Here is a 19,857-nt window from a genome sequence, read left to right on the forward strand (position 1 = left end):
ACATCTAAGCGTATATTTGCTCATTGAATCGGCTGAAGTAGGCAGAGGGCCCCTGTTTGCTGAAGTCCTGTATAGTAATCTTTAATTTCTTGCATTTCTTTTTCTGATTTCATGTATAATAGTTGTACAGATGTCTTTTAATTGCTGCGTTTTCAACATGTATAATAGCTGTACATAAACTTTGATTTCTGCTGATTTACATTTCTGCACTTTTGTTCATGACTGATCAGTGCGTTATGCAGGTTTCTTAGGCGAGCCCGAGACAATTTTCTTTCTTTTCTTTGTACAACTAGTGGCATGTGTCATCATCTTGTCTAGGCTGCTGACCTTTATTTTTCTGCAGTTTGATTTTCATTAGTATCATTTCTTTAACTTGCACTTTACTTTCTGCTCAGTAGTTATCAAGTTGTTCATTTATTGATGGTTCTTTTTCTATAATCAACTAACTTTATTGGAGCCAAAAGATCACTTAGTGCAGCTTGGTTTATTTTGCTTTAAGACTCACATTACTGACTTGTTCATAATTGTTCTCACATGATTAAGAAAATGTTAAAATAGTGTGATTTGTCTCACTTAAATTTCACATTGATTAGATTTAAATGAAGAGTTAAAATAGTGTAAAGTAGTGTAAAGTAGTTGTTCTTGCTTTTAATTGAGTTAATATAGATTTCATTTTCATTTTCATCAGCAGCAGAGATACTGGGCCGATGCCATTAGTCCTTTATTTGATTTTAAGCTTTGATTTTATTTCAGTTATTATTCAAGTTTTCTTTTAGAATACTCTTTAAGTTTCAAGAAATCACTTAGAAATCATTAGAATCACCCACATTCACTCGCTTTATTACATCTCCATCACATCACATTAGGAAATATACAATAAAAAACAAACTAAAAAGATAAAAACGACAAAAGACTTAGAAAAGGTTATCTAAGTACATATAGTACACCTCACTTCATCAGCTTACGAGCCCCGGGTTGACATTTAAAAGTTGCAATTTAGACATCACTAAATTGACCAAACATTTTGGCGCCATTGCCGGGGAAGTGAAATTAGGTAGCCAATTCTTAAAAAAAAAAAAAACAAGAAAATTTCAAGGAAGGAAAATTAATAACCTCTCAAAGTATGCTCTCCTCTTGCACCTAGAGTGATCTGGAGGATCAGAAAAGAGAAAGTTATTGGTTTAATAGTTTCTTGAGTATGCTCTCTTCTTGCACATAGAGTGACCTGGAAGATCAGAAAGAGAATTATTACCCCGACTTGAAGAAAAATAAAAAAATGACATGCATAGAGCAAGAGATTCGAGGGGAAGGTTTTTAGCTAGAGCCAAGAGTTCGATTTTTACAAGTCCATCTACTTCAAGGAATAGACAAGAGACACCTCCATCATCTCCAACTTACACTCCTAGCCCTAGGATTCCTGGAATTCAAGAGGAAATAGTTGACTCTCCCACACCATCTATCGAATCTGAATTAGAAAGGGACCCTTTTCTTCCTTCCATAGGAGGACAAATTGTAATTGAAGAAGTAGAATCATCTGAAGAAGAGGGAGAAATTCCTTCTCGTTCACCCTTAGTAGAGGAACCAGAAAACTCTAAAGTCTCCGGGGAGACTACCATGACAGAAGAAGGAGCACCTGGATTTGGTAGAGGTAGAGGTAGAGGAGGAGGAGGAGGAGGAAACAATGGAGGAGGTCGAGGTAACATTGGGGGAAAGAGGGATGGAGATAACTCATTCGGATTTCCTATAGTCGATGAGGACTCCCGAGCCACCATGAAAAACATCTCACCATCTGTCCTCCCAAACTTCCATGGGATGAGGAATGAGGACCCTGAAACATTTCTATTTGAGTTTGAAGTCATTTGTCGAACTTATGATTATCTGGAAGACTCTCAAAAACTCAAACTGTTCCCTTCAACATTGAAAGGAGCAACCTTGAAGTGGTTCATGGGATTACTCACTCAATCCATTAGGTCTTGGAATGATATGAAACAAACATTTTTGGATAGGTACCTGGACTATTGTATGCCCACCAATCACAAGGATGAGGTATTCAAAATGATGCAAAAAGAAGATGAAAACTTGGAGGATTTGCTTGAAAGATTTCAATACAACTCGAAAAGAGCAAAAATGAACAACTTAGATGAGGAGACCTTAAAAGCCCTTCTATTGAAAGCCATTAGAGATGAATGGATAGATATTTTGAACATGATGGGAAAGGGAGATATATCTCAACTTTCACTCAATGATATAACAGAACTATGTGTCCATCTCTTAAGGGGGAAGTCTAAAACTCAAAAAGGGCCTAGAGATCCTTCTCTCATCAGAGAAAACAAATCTGCAACTGGATCAGTAAGTAGGGCTGAGATTGGAAATATGCTTGATGAATTTAAAACTGACATCTTAGGGAGTCTTAGCGAGCAACTAAACACTCTTAAGATTCACAATAAGCAGAAAGCAGAAGCTGAGGCTTTGGCCATCTTTTGCCCAAAGTGTAGGAAGAAACATGCTATAAGGGAATGTCCCTTGGATGCAAAAGTTGTAGAGACATGTGTAATTTGTTCAGAGAATCATGAGACCAAGGATTGTCCTTCAATCCCTGGGCTCAAGGCTGTCTTTCAAGAAGATCCAAATACACTCGAATCTCTCTGTTTTGTCGCAAGGAGACCTTGGCAGGGGCAACAAAATCAAGGGTTTAACAACTCTATGAATTTTCAACCCCAACCAAACTGGAATCCTTGGCAACAACCTTGGTCCCAACCTCAAAATCCTTTTCAAGCATGGGTACAAGGTATGCAAAATCCTTATGGGAGATTTGCTCAATTTTACCAGTATCCTCCATCTTTTCAAAATCAACAAGCTCCACAACTTCCAAATCAAAATCCACAACTATCATTGCCATTTCCACAACAACAACAACCTTCTCAACAGAATCCAAATTCTCAACTCTTGCTTCCATTCCAACAGAAGTCAAATCAACTTCCTTCTCAGCCATTGCCAAACCCCAATAATAAAAATCCTCAAAATGCTTACATGTTGGAAGGTCAACCATTTCCTACCTATATGATTGTTCCTCTCAATGAAGTACAACTCAGATCAGGTAGAGTCTTAGATAAGCCTTCTATAAATGCTCAAAAGCAAAGCATTTTTGAGGAAGAATCTCTTGAAGCCAATAAGGGTTTTGAAGCATCTCTTCAAAACCCAAACACTCAAAAAGAAAAAGAATTAACCCCCACAACTCCCATAGTTGAGAAACCTGCATCTTTATCCACACCTCCTTTTCTTGAAAGATTACAAATTGACAAAGGAGTGGAAAAACAAATTTGGTTGCCTGACTATAATTTTCTAGATGAATTGAAGAATGTCTGTATCAAGATTCCCTTGTTACAAGCCATTAAGGAAATTCCTATTCTAGCAAAAACAATAAAGGAGTTGAGGCTTAAAAGACCAGGAAGGAAACCAAGAGATACCAGAAGGATCCACCTGGTAGGAAAAATTGCAGATATCATGATGGGAAAAATTACTATGCAGAAATATGTAGATCCCGGTAGTCCAATTGTCAAAACACATATCAATGGGGTAGAAATACCAAATACTTTGATTAATTTAGGGGCTGCTATCAACATCATGAGTAGACAGACTATGGAACAGCTAAAAATTCCTAATCTTCTCTTTACACCTACTTTATTGCAATTGGCAGATCGATCAATTATTAAACCAGATGGTGTATTAGAAGACATTCCAGTCTCCCTATACTCTTGGGAATATCGAGTGGATTTTATGATTTTAACTCCCAAGAGTAATCTAGGAGGACATCCTCTTATTTTAGGAAGACCTTGGCTAGCCACAGCTGATGCTTTCATAAGTTGTAGGTCTGGGGATATGTATATTTCTGATGGTAATTCGAAAAAGAAGTTCAATCTGTATCCTCTAGCAAAAGCAATTACAGAAATAGGGGATAATGAGTGGATTGATGATGAAGATACTATACAACCTGTCTTTACCATTTCTGAGGTTAGTGAAGATAGTCAAATTCTGAACACATTAGAAAACTTTGAACCATCTTCAGAATATGACTCCACACAATTTCAGTTGGATTCTGACATTGAGTGTCTATCATCTAGACAAATGTCTCTTTTCTCTATGGAGGATTTTGGTAGTTCTTCCATTGAGATTTTTCCAGGAAAAACATTGAATATCAACAGAAACTTGGAAAAATCACAACAAGGGGAGCTAACCAAAATCTTGCAAAAACATTCTACTGCATTTGCATGGGAGTATACTGATATGAAAGGTATTGACCCTAAGACTTGCATTCATCACATCTACATTGAGGAAAACAGTAAACCAATCAGACAACCTCAAAGAAGGATGAATCCAAACCTTAGGGAGATAGTGAAAGAAGAGCTCCAAAAGTTACTTAATGTAAACTTCATTTACCCCATTTCAGATAGCCGGTGGGTTTCCCCTTTGGTTATAGTACCTAAAAAGAATGGTAAATGGAGGGTTTGCATTGATTACAGGGAATTGAACAAAGCAACTTTGAAGGATCACTTTCCTTTACCCTTTATTGATCAAGTACTAGATACTTTAGCAGGCAAAAAGTATTTCTCATTCTTGGATGGTTTTAGTGGTTACAATCAGATTCAGGTAGCACCTGAAGATCAGGACAAGACCACATTCACCTGTCCTTGGGGAACTTTTGCTTACCGAGTACTTCCTTTTGGATTATGTAATGCACCCGCAACATTTCAAAGGGCAGTACTAGGAATCTTTTCTGATCTAATTCATGATTGTGTAGAGGTCTATATGGATGATTTTACAGTTTATGGTAATTCATTTGAAGAGGCATTAGAAAATTTGGAAAAAGTCCTTATAAGATGTAAAGAAACAAATCTTTCATTAAGTCATGAAAAATGCTTTATGATGTTTACTGAAGGGATTGTTTTAGGACATCATATTTCAGAAGATGGAATTAAAGTTGATAGATCAAAAGTTGAAGTCATCTCCAAGTTACCTATTCCAAATTGTCAAAAAGATGTTAGAAGTTTTCTTGGGTTTACTGGATATTATAGAAGATTTATTGAAAACTTCACCAAGATAACATCTCCACTCTTCAAATTACTTACAAAAGACTGTGAATTCAAGTGGGATCCTGACTGTCAATCTGCATTTGAAACTCTAAAAACAAGAATATCTGAAGCACCCATTTTGAGAGGGCCAAATTGGAAACTTCCTTTCCATATTTCTACAGATGCTTCAGATACAGCTCTAGGCGCTGTGTTGGGTCAAAAGGATTTAGTTCCTTATGCCATTTATTACACCAGTAAAAATTTGACTCCCACTGAGTTAAATTATACTGTGACTGAAAAAGAGTTCTTAGCCGTTGTTCATGCAATCAACAAGTTTAGACATTATATAACAGGCTATGAAACTTTTGTCCATATTGATCATTCTGCAATTAGATATCTCATGAACAAACCTGTTACTAATGGCAGATTTACAAGATGGCTTTTACTTTTACAAGAATTCAATATTACTGTGTTAGATAGACCAGGAAAACAAAATACAGTAGTTGATTTCTTGTCTAGAATCCAAAATACTAACGAAGATTCTCCTGTAGAGGATAAGTTTCCAGATGAATATTTGTTTGCAGTAACTACTAAAACTCCTTGGTATGCAGATATTGCTAACTATTTGGTTACAGGGAAGCTACCTCCACACTTATTTCCTAATGAGAAAAGGAAAATCATTCAGGAGAGTTCAAAGTATTCATGGATTTCTAATGAATTGTTCAAAACAGGGCTAGAATGTGTGATCAGAAGATGTGTTCGGGAAGATGAAATGCCTGACATCCTTAAGGCATGTCATGATGAACCGTGCAGTGGACACTTTGCTGACAAGAAGACTGCCTATAAAATCCTTTCTTTGGGATATTATTGGCCTTCTCTCTTCAAAGATGCAAAACAATATGTTAGAAGGTGTGACAGCTGCCAAAGAGTTGGGAGACCAACTCTTTCAAATGAAATGCCATTACAGCCACAGGTACTCATCGAACCCTTTGAGAAATGGGCTTTAGATTTTGTTGGACCTATTAATCCACCATCTAAACAAAAGAAGTATATATTGGTTTGCACTGATTATGTTACTAAATGGGTAGAAGCCAGGCATTGCCTTCTGCCACCGAAAATTCAGTTGTTCAATTTCTTTTTGAGGATATTTTTACTCGTTTTGGTGTCCCAAGAGAAATTGTGACAGATCAGGGAAGTCAATTTACATCTAACTTGATGGAGAAGCTGATGGAGGAATACAAAATCAAGCATAGAAAATCTACTCCATACCATCCGCAAGCAAATGGTCAAGTGGAATCTACAAATAAAGTTCTTGAGAGCATCATCACCAAAACTGTTCATCTCCACAGAAGAGATTGGGCAGAAAGGCTTCCTGAAGCCTTATGGGCCTATAGAACTACATGGAGGAACACAACAGGACATTCTCCCTATGAACTTGTTTATGGGAAAGAAGTCTTGCTCCCCATTGAGTTCCAAGTCAAGACCTTAAAGATGGCAGTTCAGTTGGGGATGAGTCTATCAGAAGCCCAAAAGCACAGAATGGAGCAGCTAAATGAGCTAGATGAAATAAGAAAAGATGCAATTTTAAGGACCGATCTAGTTCAGCACCAAAGAACTAAGTGGCATGACAGATATATCAAAGAGAAGAAGTTTCAAAAGGGAGATTGGGCGCTACTGTTTGATTCAAAGTTTAAAGACTTCAAAGGAAAATTTCAAACTCATTGGCTTGGGCCATATGAGATTGATGAAGTCCTTAGCAATGGAGCAGTTCGAGTCAAGACTATTGATGAGTTTCAAACTCCTCTCATTGTGAATGGCCACCGATTGAAAATTTATCATAAGCCACTCTCAAAAGAGGACTTTGTCAAAATGTTTCGAGAGAATTCTGCAATAAGGCTGGTGGAGAAGAATTCTTCTCCTCCATCAGCCTAGTCTTTGTTTCTTTCAGTTGAAAAAAAAAAAAAAAAAGAGAAAAAATGTGTATAAGCCTGAAAACCAATCTCAGATTGGCGGTCTTATACAGAAAATATGGAGGGAAAATCAGGGACACCTGACACTCTATATTTTCCAAAAAAAAAAATCTCTTTCTTTTCCATCTTCACTTCACCTCACCTGTCATTTCCATCTTCACCTCCATCTCATCTTCATCTCCATTCCACTTCACTCCATTCCATTTCCATTTCATTCCATTCCATCAATAAAAGTCCTTCTTAGGACTATTTCATTCAGTTAGTTGTTTTTCTAACTAAATTTGTGCAGTTAAAGGGGTGTTGTCTCAGTTTCCGCAGCTCGCACCAGTTTCCGCAGCTCGAAATGATTCCGCAGCCAGCATCACTCTGTCTCTACAGCAGCACTCTGTTTTCAAAAGAAAATCACAGTCAAAGGTTAGCATCATCATCACCAAAGGCAGCAAAGATATGAGGCACCTGCAAGATCAAAAAGCAATAATGGGTCAGAAACCTTAATCAAAAAATGGCAAACTTATGAAGGTATGATCAAAATCTTTTCCAAACAACAATTTAATGTCATTTTTTGCATAGTTAATAAATCGTGGAAAGAGCCACTAAATGCAATGATTCGGCAAGATCATCCCACTCCTCCTCCACGATAATGCTTCATCCACCTCATACCTTTCTAACGGTTCCATAATCACTCTTAATTCAAACTCGAAATGGGGCTGCGCTTTCATTTATTGGCCGTATCTCTGTGACGTAACCCAATGTACCATGGCTCTCCTTACCATCATGTCCGCAGCCAACGCTGAGACGTGTGCGTAAGCCACCCGACTCTAAAGGATTCGGCCGTTATTCTGTCCACTTATCACTCCATTTCCGCATGCATTGAACTCATTTCTCGTGTTTATCTTCTACTCCCTCGTACTCACACCATTTCCACTCTCATTTTCGCTGCAAACTCCACAGCTCTGTTTCAAACCCCGATTACAGTTCTACAATACGCCTTGCATTACGTTACGGCTACTCCACTTACAGCCGTAATCCACCTGTTTTTTTCCCGTGAGCATCCTCCTTGAGCATCCACACACAGTCAAAGCTTCAGCCGAAGTTGAGAGCCGAAGATGGGGAAGCTGCTTAGAGCTGAACCTGAGGGTCCGAAGTATTTAGAAGGGTATCCACAGACGAAGGAAGCATTAAAGAAAGCAAAGTGGTTGAAGTTTATTCAAAAATTCAGAGGGTATAATAAGGAGGTAACGAAAGCATTTGCTCGATCCTTCAATGGACACACCGTGGAAGTAGGGGACCTGAAATTCACAATAACAGAGGATACAATAGCAGCAGCAACCAGTTTACCACAACAGGGAGACAGATGGTTTAAGAACAGAGGGCTGGAAGATCAGGGATGGAAAGACATGCTTAAGAACCCAGGTATGGACACTTCAATATTCACTAAAGGGATTCCTGTGCATGTAATTAAGGAAGAATGGACTGCATTGTTATTACTTGTTCAAAAGTTTATCACATGTGAGGGCCGCTTTGGCACTATGTATATGTACCATGCAAGGATTATGATGAATTTCATGGAAGGCCATGCCCTCAATTTACCCTACTTTCTGTTAGCAAACCTAAAGAAAATGAGTTCCACTGTCCAAAAGCATGTAGGCCATATTGAATCCCACCTTTATCATCACGGGCTCATTAGAATTCTCATTGAGGATCAATTGAAAAACAATAACGATACTTGGGAAAAGTTTCTAATCAGAAACCATTTCCAAGAGGTGACTGAAGCCTCTAGCAGTTCCCCTAGAATTCCAAAAAGAAGTAGGAGAAGAAAAAGAGATGTTGCAGCCCAAGATCCTCCTACAGTAGAAACTCAAGAAATTGCTCAAGAAGAAGAGGAAGAGGGAGATAAAACCAAGAAACAGAAAAAGGATAAAGGGAAAACAATTGTTCAAGAATCATATCCATCACCTGAACCTTCAGTAGAAGAAGACTCTCAAACCTTGGCTGATAGACTAGCACAACTTCAAGCTGCTGCCCTCTCAAAGAAGAAACAGAAAGAAAAACAGAGTACCCAGCAAAAGAGCACTAGTGCACAAGTGAGAAGAAGCAGTAGACTTAAAGGAAAAATGAGTGTGACTAAAGAAAAACAATCACATTTCATTGATTTGGGAGAAGGTACACCTGAAAAGTCTCCAACTCAGCTTGACCTTGAGTCGAGTCCTCCACGTGTTGAGTCCACTCCTCCACGTGAAGAGAGTCCCTTTCAGCCAGAACCTCAAACAGAATTTGATTTTGAACATAGCCCAAGAAGAACACCTGAAATTGACCCTGACCAGCAGGAGGTATACAATTATTTGGAGACCTTGGAGCAATCAGTTGTAGGTCCAAGCACTATATTGCCTCTTGATGAACAGGTCCAATCTTTAAAACAGGAGGTGTTTGAGCTAGAAGCCCTGAACCGGCATATTAAACAAGAAAACGAAGCATTGAAAGAACAAAGCAAGGTGGACAAAATTGTCCATGACAATACCATGCTTCACTTAGGACTCTGGCAGAAGAAGAACAGAAAATTGAAGAGAAAATGTAAGAAGCTGAGCAGGGCATTGATCAATTTGAAATTCAGGTGTTTAGTCAGAAAACCAAGGACAATTTTGGCAGCAAGGAGAAAGAGAAGAAGGCTAGATGTTTTGGCAGAAGCATTTGAGCACATGGATTGAAAAACAATGACAAAGTTTTGGTTGCATGAGGACATGCAACACCTTCACAGTGGGGGTATGTTGAGCCTCAAACCTACACTTCTTTACACATCCTCTCAGCCTCCTTTTCCTATTCATTTCCTTCTTTTGCCACTCATTCCCTCCATCAAATTGCTCAAATCATTGTATTTTAGGACTTTTTACATGGTTTGCTAATTATGCTAATGACTGTTGTTGGTTTAGAATTTTGGTTCAAAGTGCTGCGTTTCCGCAGCTCACACATGGTTTCCGCAGCTGATCCCGGTTTCCGCAGCCAACCCCGGATTCCGCAGCTGTTTTATTAAATGATATGTTCCAGGTGTCCTCCGGGAAGAAGAGCCACATGGGCAAGTTCGTGGAACCAAGGAAATGGTGTGTGTCCTTCCAGCTCACCCAAACCGGTCATAAAAACCCGTGGTCAACGAGGAGGCAAATACGGTCAACAGAAGTCATTGGCGGTGGCACGGCTCTGCGTGTTCTGTTTTGGAGCACGTGAAGAACAGGTGGCATCTTCCTCAGCCACGAAGACAGTGGGAAACATGAATCCAACAGCAGATTGAATGCCCACAACGACCGTTGCCTAAATCCGAGGACGCAGCAAGATTACGTGTTTTTACACAGCTGCTTGAATAGCTTAGTTTTCGTTAAGTTAGTTTGCTTTCCTCTGTTATAAATAAAGCGTCTTTGAACGCTGGATAGTTAGTCGTTGCTGTAATCGTTTTGTAATTTTGAGCTCCCCACTGTACTTGACATTTTGATGTTTAATACATGAGAAGACTGTTTTACATCTAAGCGTATATTTGCTCATTGAATCGGTTGAAGTAGGCAGAGGGCCCCTGTTTGCTGAAGTCCTGTATAGTAATCTTTAATTTCTTGCATTTCTTTTTCTGATTTCATGTATAATAGCTGTACAAATGTCTTTTAATTGTTGCGTTTTCAACATGTATAATAGCTGTACATAAACTTTGATTTCTGCTGATTTACATTTATCCACTTTTGTTCATGACTGATCAGTGTGTTATGCAAGTTTCTTAGGCGAGCCCGGGACAATTTTCTTTCTTTTCTTTGTACAACTAGTGGCATGTGTGATCATCTTGTCTAGGCTGCTGACCTTTATTTTTTTGCAGTTTGATTTTCATTAGTATCATTTCTTTAACTTGCACTTTACTTTCTGCTCAGTAGTTATCAAGTTGTTCATTTATTGATGGTTCTTTTTCTATAATCAACTAACTTTATTGGAGCCAAAATATCACTTAGTGCAGCTTGGTTTATTTTGCTTTAAGACTCACATTACTGACCTGTTCATAATTGTTCTCACATGATTAAGAAAAGGTTAAAATAGTGTGATTTGTCTCACTTAAATTTCACATTGATTAGATTTAAATGAAGAGTTAAAATAGTGTAAAGTAGTTGTTCTTGCTTTTAATTGAGTTAATATAGATTTCATTTTCATTTTCATCAGCAGCAGAGATACTGGGCCGATGCCATTAGTCCTTTATTTGATTTTAAGCTTTGATTTTATTTCAGTTATTGTTCAAGTTTTCTTTTAGAATACTCTTTAAGTTTCAAGAAATCACTTAGAAATCATCACAATCACCCACATTCACTCGCTTTATTACATCTCCATCACATCACATTAGGAAAGATACAATAAAAAACAAACTAAAAAGATAAAAACGACAAAAGACTTAGAAAAGGTTATCTAAGTACATATAGTACACCTCACTTCATCAGCTTACGAGCCCCGGGTTGACATTTAAAAGTTGCAATTTAGACATCACTAAATTGACCAAACACCTCCTCAGCCACCAATGAGCCATGGGCTCAATCCTTGGTGGCTTTGCCCAGAAAATATTACTTAAACCTTCACACAATCATTTGGAGGGAAGTGAACATGGGACGAAACGAGAGGCTGTGAACGAAACAGAATGGAGGTGATCAAGAATGGAGTTCTGTGTAGCGAAACCATGCCCAGGTGGAACCATGACGCAGTTCCAAGAGGCAGAACCTTGACACATTTTTCGAGACGAGGAATATTCTTTTGATGCCGAAGATTCCTTGGGAGGTAAAATTTCATTTGATCAGAATGTAATCAAGTTTACAGTCCTTTTTCTCAGATTTTTGCAGGGAACACAATGGAAAGGTTAGATTTGCCTCTTGAGAAACGTATTTGCAGATTCCCAGTGGAGGAGAATCTTCAAGAATCTTGAGGGAATCTTCTAGATTCCTTGGAGGGCAAAATTCGCTGGAGCCGGAATGAGGTCCACTTTATACTCATTCTTCTAAGAATTTCGCAAAGATATTGATGGTAAGATCAGTTTTAAAATTAGAGTTGCAAATCTCCAGTCAACCTAAAGGAGAGAATCTTTGGAGAATCGCGAGGGAATCTAAAAGATTCCTATAGGCCCAGATTTTGCTGGTGTCAGAATTCAAAAAATGGATAATCGATTTTACACCTCTCGACGACAAAAATCTAGTGGTGCAATAAGATTTTGCAGTTGAGCCTTATATCTTTCTGCCATTTTCCATATTGGAGTGATGATGTTAGATTTCAAAGCATGGACAGTAGATTCTATGCCATTCTACACCTCGATTTCGATGGTGCATTCAGATCCAACAATTGAGTGTTCCATTCTTCAGTCAACATCAGACTTGAGGTATATGAAGTGTTGTTGTCATGTAATTCTTTGATCATTTGATGTAAGATGTATTATGTTGTTTCGATTCCTTCTTGATGTATGATGCAGAATCTTTGTGTCTATTTTATGTGAGATGTATTAATCATGGATTGTTATGTATGTTTTGATTGAGATCCCTTTGTTGCCATGATGGTTGGATACTCATTTTCACCATGGGTGTTTTGGTTGAGATCCCTTTGATGCCATGATGGCAGGATACTCATTGTCACCATGTGTAAGAGTATGTCACGCTGATAGGAGGTCTATTGTGAGTGATAGTTCCTGTAGTGGAACGTCTCGTGGAGAGACTTTGCCACTCATGTAGAGGCCACATGTCATTGTATGACAGAAAACATAGTCCATGTACATATTCACCATTTCCACCACTGAATGAAGCGGCCAACACCATATTGACACCGGGCCCAAAGACGTAGTCCACGCTGGATGAACTACGTTATCAATGTCTCTTATTTATGATTTGTTGATCGTCATTATGTTTCCATTTGCTTAAGCATGCATATATGTTCATTTATGCTCTCTTATAAAATGCAATTCTAACTACATCACGGAAGCAAAAGATCTTGGTTAAATCCAGAAGTTGAGTCAACTCGGATCACTAACAAACCCTATTGCAATCTCCGCCCCCGGGAGAAAAGAGACCATCCAGATGATCCTGTGGGTGGTCTCGACTTTTTGAATGATTTTGTGGGTCCTCCAAAGACTAGGGGTAGGAAATCAAACCTCTCAAATGCTTAGTTAAAGGAATAACTTGACATTGCTGATGGCAAACAAATTTTCCTAAAAGGGTTGCTTAGAGCAACGTTGAACCCTTTGCCTGTTTCCAAATGATTTGCTTGTCCTTCAATTGCAGAGGGCTTGCCAGTTCCCGGAAAAAGTTCGCTCTTAAACACCTCTTTATGAATGTGGTTTGCGATGTTATTATGCTCCAAGAGACCCTCTGTTCAGGGGTTTCTGCTATAAATATTCTGGGGCACATGATGCCTGGCTGGTCTTTTTGTGGCTTTGGATGCTTGTGGGCATTCTGGTGGTGGGAATAAAAGAAAGCAGCTTGAAACTTTTAAATTCTTGGGGTTCTGAGTTGATGCTTGGAGTGGAGGTCTATTCTTCTGAATTCTGTTCAAATTTAACCTTTGTAAACATATATGGACCCTGTCATGGTCACATTCCTTTTTGGAATAATTTTTTTCTCTAAATCATTGATTAAGTGTTCGAATCTTGTGATGGGTGGAGATCTAAATGTTTCCCTTGGAGTATCTGAATCTTGGGGGCCAAATGCTATAGCGGACCCATTGGCAGGTTTCTTTTTAGACAAGATTCGTATGGGGGGGTTCATTGATGTGGACCCACTAAAATTAAAACCTTCCTGGAGAAATAGGAGGGTGGGGGAGGCTAGAGTGGCTAAACGACTAGATCAATTTCTGATCAAAGAAGATTTGACAACTCATACTCCTTTTTTTCGCCAATGGATTGGCAATGGAGGTGAATCAGACCATTTTCTGATCTTCTTGGAATTAAAAGGGGCCAGTAGGAAGCTTGGTGCTCCCTTTAAGTTTAACTCCTCCTAGCTAAATGATTTATCATATAAAAAATTAGTTCGAGAAAGTTGGAACTCTGAGACGAAAAATGTGGGTCTTTCACTTGCCCAAATCTTCATGGCAAAACTTAAAAGACTGAAACAATCTTCGATTCTTTGGGTAAAGGAAAAAATGCTCAGGGATGAAGAATCTCTAAATCTTATTAAAAGGGATCTGGAGGACCTTGAAAGCCTGGATAGTGATGGTTATGAAACGGAAGAAAAAAAGGAAAAAAAATTGGCTTTAGAAGGGGAAAGGCATAGGATCTTAAAGGAGATTGAAGAAAAATGGAGATTAAAAAGCAAAGCGATCTGGCTAAAGGAAGGTGATGAAAACTCCAAGTTCTTTCAGAATTATGCCAAGGGTAGGAAAATCTCAAACACTATCTGGGAGTTGAAAAACAAAGATGGGGTTTCGACGTCCTCCTTCAGTGATTTGGATGGAATGGGGGTTAACCATTTTAAATCACTTTTCAAAGCTCCCCAGGAGGCCTCGATTGTTGAAGTCATCCAGGTGGCTCAAGTGTTCTCGAGGTTCGTTGAGGAGGATGAAAATTAATTCCTAATGGCTCCGGTTACAAAGGAGGAAGTGGAAGGAGTTCTTCTTTCTATGAAAACATAAAAAAAATCCAGGTCTTAGCGGTTGGACAGTGGAATTATTTCAACATTTTTTTGAGTTATTGGGGGATGACCTGGCTGGACTGGTGGAAGAGTCTAGGAGCAGGGGTTTTGTTCATGATCCTCTAAATTCTACTTTCATTTCTCTAATTCCAAATACCGATTGTCCCAAATGTTTTGATGATTTTAGACCTATATCTCTATGCAATTGTATATATAAAATAATTGCTAAAACCATTGCTAGGCATCTCAAACCAATTCTTTCAAACAACATATCACAAGAGCAGTTTGGGTTTCTTGAAGGGAGACAAATTCATGAAGCTATTGGGGTGGCTCAGGAAACTCTGCACAACATAAAAAAATAACAAAAAAGGTATGATTGTGAAGATTGACCTCTCAAAGGCTTATGACAAGATTAGCTGGATTTATCTACGCCTTTTGATGACCCACCTGGGCTTCAATATTGATTTCATAAATTGGGTTATGAGTTGTTTAACAAATGTAAGTTTTGTTGTCCTCATCAATTGGGCCGCTCCCCGTTCTTTTTCAGTCAGAGGGGTCTTCGTCAGGGCTGCCCTCTTTCTCCTCTTCTGTTTCTTTTTGCAGTTGAGGGTTTGAGCAAATTGATACATTATGTCATCAGAAGGGGTGAATACAAAGGTATCGAAAATTGCTATAAATATCTACATGACACATCTTCTATTTGTGGATGACATTTTACTCTTCTGTGATGGATCAAGGGGTGATCTTGAAAAGTTGTATTCCATTCTGAATCTTTTCCGAAAAGTATAAATGATCACAAATCTTCCATTTCCCATCATGGTCTCTCTGGGGCAGAGCTAAATAGAGCTCTTGTTATCTTTCCCTTCGAAGTCAAAACTATTATGGAGAGCCTCAATTACCTAGGATTTCATTTGAAGTTGGATTCCTATAAATCCTCAGACTGGAAATGGTTGGTCTCAAAAATCAAGAAGCGGGTTAAGCATTGGAGCTTTAAATGGTTATCTCGTGTTGGCCATTTGGTTCTAATCAAATCAGTTTTACAAGCCATCCTTGTTTACTAGATTTCTAGATCATGCATTTCGAAAGGCATCCTTTCACAATTCAGAAAGATCTGTGGTCATTTTCTTTGGGCGGGTGCAAAGGATGAAGAGGTTCTTCCATGGGTAGCATGGGAGAAAATTGCTCGCCAGGAAGATGAAGGGGGCTGGGGCATTAAGGATCTCCCTTGTTTTTCTCGATCCTTGGCAACAAAATCTGGTTGGAACCTCCTAACCAAGGATAACTTATGGACTTCAGTGATAAAGAGGAAATATATTGATCCACTAGATTTGATGGACTGGATGAGGTCTTGGGAAAGGAATACTAGGAACTCATCGGTCATCTAGAAGGCAACAATGGATTCTTTTAACATTATTAGGGACAATCTTTCCTGGCTAGTTGGTAATGGTTCTAGTGTCTGGGTGGGTGTGGATCCATGGGTTGGCTGCAATGAGTCATTCATTCTTCCAAGAGTGTTAAGGGATTTTCTCGCAACGAGGGAAATTTTCACTTTAAATCAAATTACAAATGAGGCCACTACATCCTTATGGTTTCAGGGGTGGCAGAGTGCCGAGGATTTAGCTCTTGAGCCCAGGTGGGTGGATATATGGAAGACCTATTTGCTAGAACTCCAGCGCACAAATGTTCGTATAAAAGAAAAGCCTGACGAGCTGCATTGGGTCTTCTCTCCAAGTGGTTTTTATGCTCCAAAATTTGGCTACAGTTTACAAATGAATAGGAGGATTGGAGACCCAAGTAAATGGTGGTTTAAGTCCCTGTGGAAACTCATTTGCCTGACAAAATCTAGGCTTTTTCTTTTGGTGCATTCTCAGGAACAAAATTCCCTCTTGGGATAATCTTCAAAAAAGGAACAAGCATGGGCCGGAAGATGTCCTCTTTGCAAAACCAGTGATGAATCCTCTACTCATCTGTTTCTATTATGTCTAGTTACAAAAAGTATTTGGGGTTTCTTTTTAAAAAATGTGGGTTTGGTTTCTCAATGGGTTGGGGTCTCTTTGGAGGATGCTTGGCATCAGTGGTGGTCTGGTGTTTCAGATCCTCACTATAGAAACATTCCTCCAATTGTTTGTTGGGGGGTCTGGCTGGCCCGGAACTCTAGTATTTTTCAAGACATGGCTTCTGATCCGTTTCTTACTGCAACACAAGCTGCTTCTGTTTTTGCATTGATTCCTTATATCGTTCATTTTTTGCTAGCTTGACTTGTCCATGGTGAATTCATGAGGCCTGATATCCCTTGGGCTTATTTCGATGGGGCTTCAGATGCACAAGGTTGTTGTGGGGCTGGGATCATCATCCATTTAAGTGATCAAACTTCCTTTAAAGCATCAGTGGGACTTGGTACTAGGACTAATAATTATGCTGAACTAAAATCTTTGAAGCTTCTTTTGTGCTGGTTAAGGCAATTGGACATTGATTCAACCCAGATATTTGGCGACTCCATGAATGTGATAAAATGGACAAACAATGAGCAGAGATGTCAAAATCTAATTTTGATTCCTATTTTAGATGATATCCTTTACATCAAATCAGTTTTTCATGACATTTATTTCTGTCACATTTACAGGGAAAGAAACATGGATGCCGACAATTTTTCTAAAAAAGGTATTCAACAAGCTCCAGACACCTGGCATATAATCTCAAGGGTCAACGGGCGGGTTCTTGAGACAGATCAGCCTCCGTTCCTCTAAAAGTTCCTGTCTATTTTTTTGTTATTTTTGTTCTGGTGATATAGTGGGTTATGGGATTGTAATCATACAATTTTAGTATTGATATTTCCTTCATTGTTGTTATCAGACTTTACATTTTTGAACAAGTTTTTTGGATTTTCAGGTTGTTTTCTCTGTATGTATGAAGAGACCCGGGTTTTACTATGACAATTGATATTCTCTTGCAGTTTGTGAACTTTTGTATTGAGCAAAGAGTTGTTTTATCTCTTTTCCTCAATACGTTGTGCAACACTTTCTAATCAGGGTGAACACACAGTCTTTGATATGAATGCTTTATTGCATCGACTATGTAACTTTTTATTTCCTTAATAAAAAGTTTGATTTTTCTCCGAAAAAAAAATATGTTCTTGAGAATGTATTTGGTAAAACAAACAAGCAAACAAAAATGTAAAATCTATCAATGAAAATTTCTTTAAAATAAAATAAGCAAGAATCATAAACCAAGCAATTGCAGCGTTTCTGCCACAAATATTTTCTCATTAAATATTAGAGTCTTTAAGCCAACATAGAACTCACGTGTTGTTTTAACAATAGAGCCACTTTTGGTTAGTTAAATTGTAGTCCATTCAGAGAAATGGAAAGAGTTGGTGAAATTTTTGAGCCTAATAATTTGTGGCTTCAAATTCAAATTTCGATAAGGAAAAACAATCATAGTCTCTAGCGACAATTGAATGCTTGTTTACTATTTTGCATTAAAATCTATTGACATTTTTATTTGTAAAGATAAAAGTATACTATCAAATTATTTAATAGGGAAAAATAATATTACTTAACTTACAGGCTCAACCATGAACCACCATTAGCAAAAGCTTTTCAAAATGAAAATGAAAATTACAAGGTAATTAAGTCACATCGTCAACACCCTTATCAAGGCGAACACTAGTTTCCCTCTATATAATTTATTTTACTGATTGTGTCAGCTAGAGTCAACGGAGTAGCTTCTTTGTACAAGACGAATTATTAAGGCGCAAAGGAGCCAATTAAATTCATAATAAATAAATTAAATATATCTAAATATTTAACAACTTCGTTCAGGTCTTTGTACTTCATTCAAGACTTTGCTAGATTGTCTGCGCTATAGACTATGAGCTAGAGTGAGCAGGACAACCTCTTGCTAGCCGAATCCGAGATTTCTGCGAATAAGGCTTGCAGAGTTAAATTGATATCAGAGTTCTTGGATAAAATTTAATTTTGTCTAACTATTGTTGCTAATGTTGGTTGAGTTTATTGTGCAGGCGGGGCATATTGGAGATTGTCTATGATTCTGTACAAGCATGACATTAGTCATCTGAGAAGAGTTTGTTGGAGCACTATAAGTCTAAGTTAATGAAACAATTAATGTTTTCTAGGAAAAGAAATTTGAAATCGAACAAATCGCATCCTGTGAGACTTGGCCATAAGATTACGAGTAAAGAAGAATTGACAGACAAATGCATTGTGTTGAAATGAAGTTGTTGCACGCCAAACAAAAAATAAAAAAATATAATCCCCAAGGAGCTCAAAACTCCAGTTAGGATATTCCAACCATGAAATTGATTGAATTTCGTCTCAAGCAATCTATTAATGTGGTTGAAATATAACTGGTACAAAATCACTGCAAAAGATACAGACTGTGAACTAGAAAGAACATGAAAACCTCCTGCTAACCAAAAAGATTGTTAGTACACTGTTATAATGATTACTCAATAAAACAGAGAGCCCAATATAAATTGGATTAAAAAAAAATAAAAAAAAATAAAAAAAATTAATTTCCAAATATTAACTTTAGCAAATATAATTTAAAATTTATTCAAAAGTAAAACTAATTGGCCATCAAAAAGATATCGAATGTGTAATCCCTGCCTTGGGACGAGGATAATAATAAAATGAATATTTTTGATTTTAAAAATGTTTAAAATTGGGAAATAAAATTGAAAATACAACGAAGTTAAATAACAATGAAGAGAATATTTTCGATTTTAAAAGTACTTAAAATCACGAACAAATGACCGTATGAAGATCAGGTATAGCAGTTTGGAAATAAAATTGAAAATACGGTCCTTTAAACGGAGTTAAAAGGACAGGTGATTAAAATCACTCGAATTTTGTTGAGAGTGGGATTTGAACCCACGCCCTTTCGGACCAGAACCTTAATCTGGCGCCTTAGACCAACTCGGCCATCTCAACAACAGATTAATCAAAATCGGTTATATAATAATAAAAACAAAAGCCACATGTCTACATATCGTACGGCCGAAGACAAGCGACATTAACGACGTTGACTTAATGTGCAATCGCAATTGATATAGTTTGTTAAAATTTACTCCACTCGCTGAAATCACTGACTAATTGTAATTATTGTGAGGGGTTAATCCAAATAAGATATTGAATTGGAATTGGAATTTTTTTTTTTTTAAGACGTTGTATATATTATATC

General features: G+C 37.9%; 1 non-coding gene across 1 annotated transcript; it reads right to left on the bottom strand.

The window, feature by feature from the left end:
• Positions 1–19,526: 19,526 nt before the first annotated feature.
• TRNAL-AAG (transfer RNA leucine (anticodon AAG)) lies at positions 19,527–19,607 on the bottom strand. The gene has a single exon. It is a non-coding gene; the product is annotated as a tRNA-Leu (tRNA).
• Positions 19,608–19,857: the final 250 nt, after the last annotated feature.

Source organism: Pinus tabuliformis, chromosome J, assembly GCF_031772625.1.
Source record: "Pinus tabuliformis cultivar Carrire ecotype Pingquan chromosome J, CPIR1, whole genome shotgun sequence".
Classification (NCBI taxonomy): Eukaryota; Viridiplantae; Streptophyta; class Pinopsida; order Pinales; family Pinaceae; genus Pinus; species Pinus tabuliformis.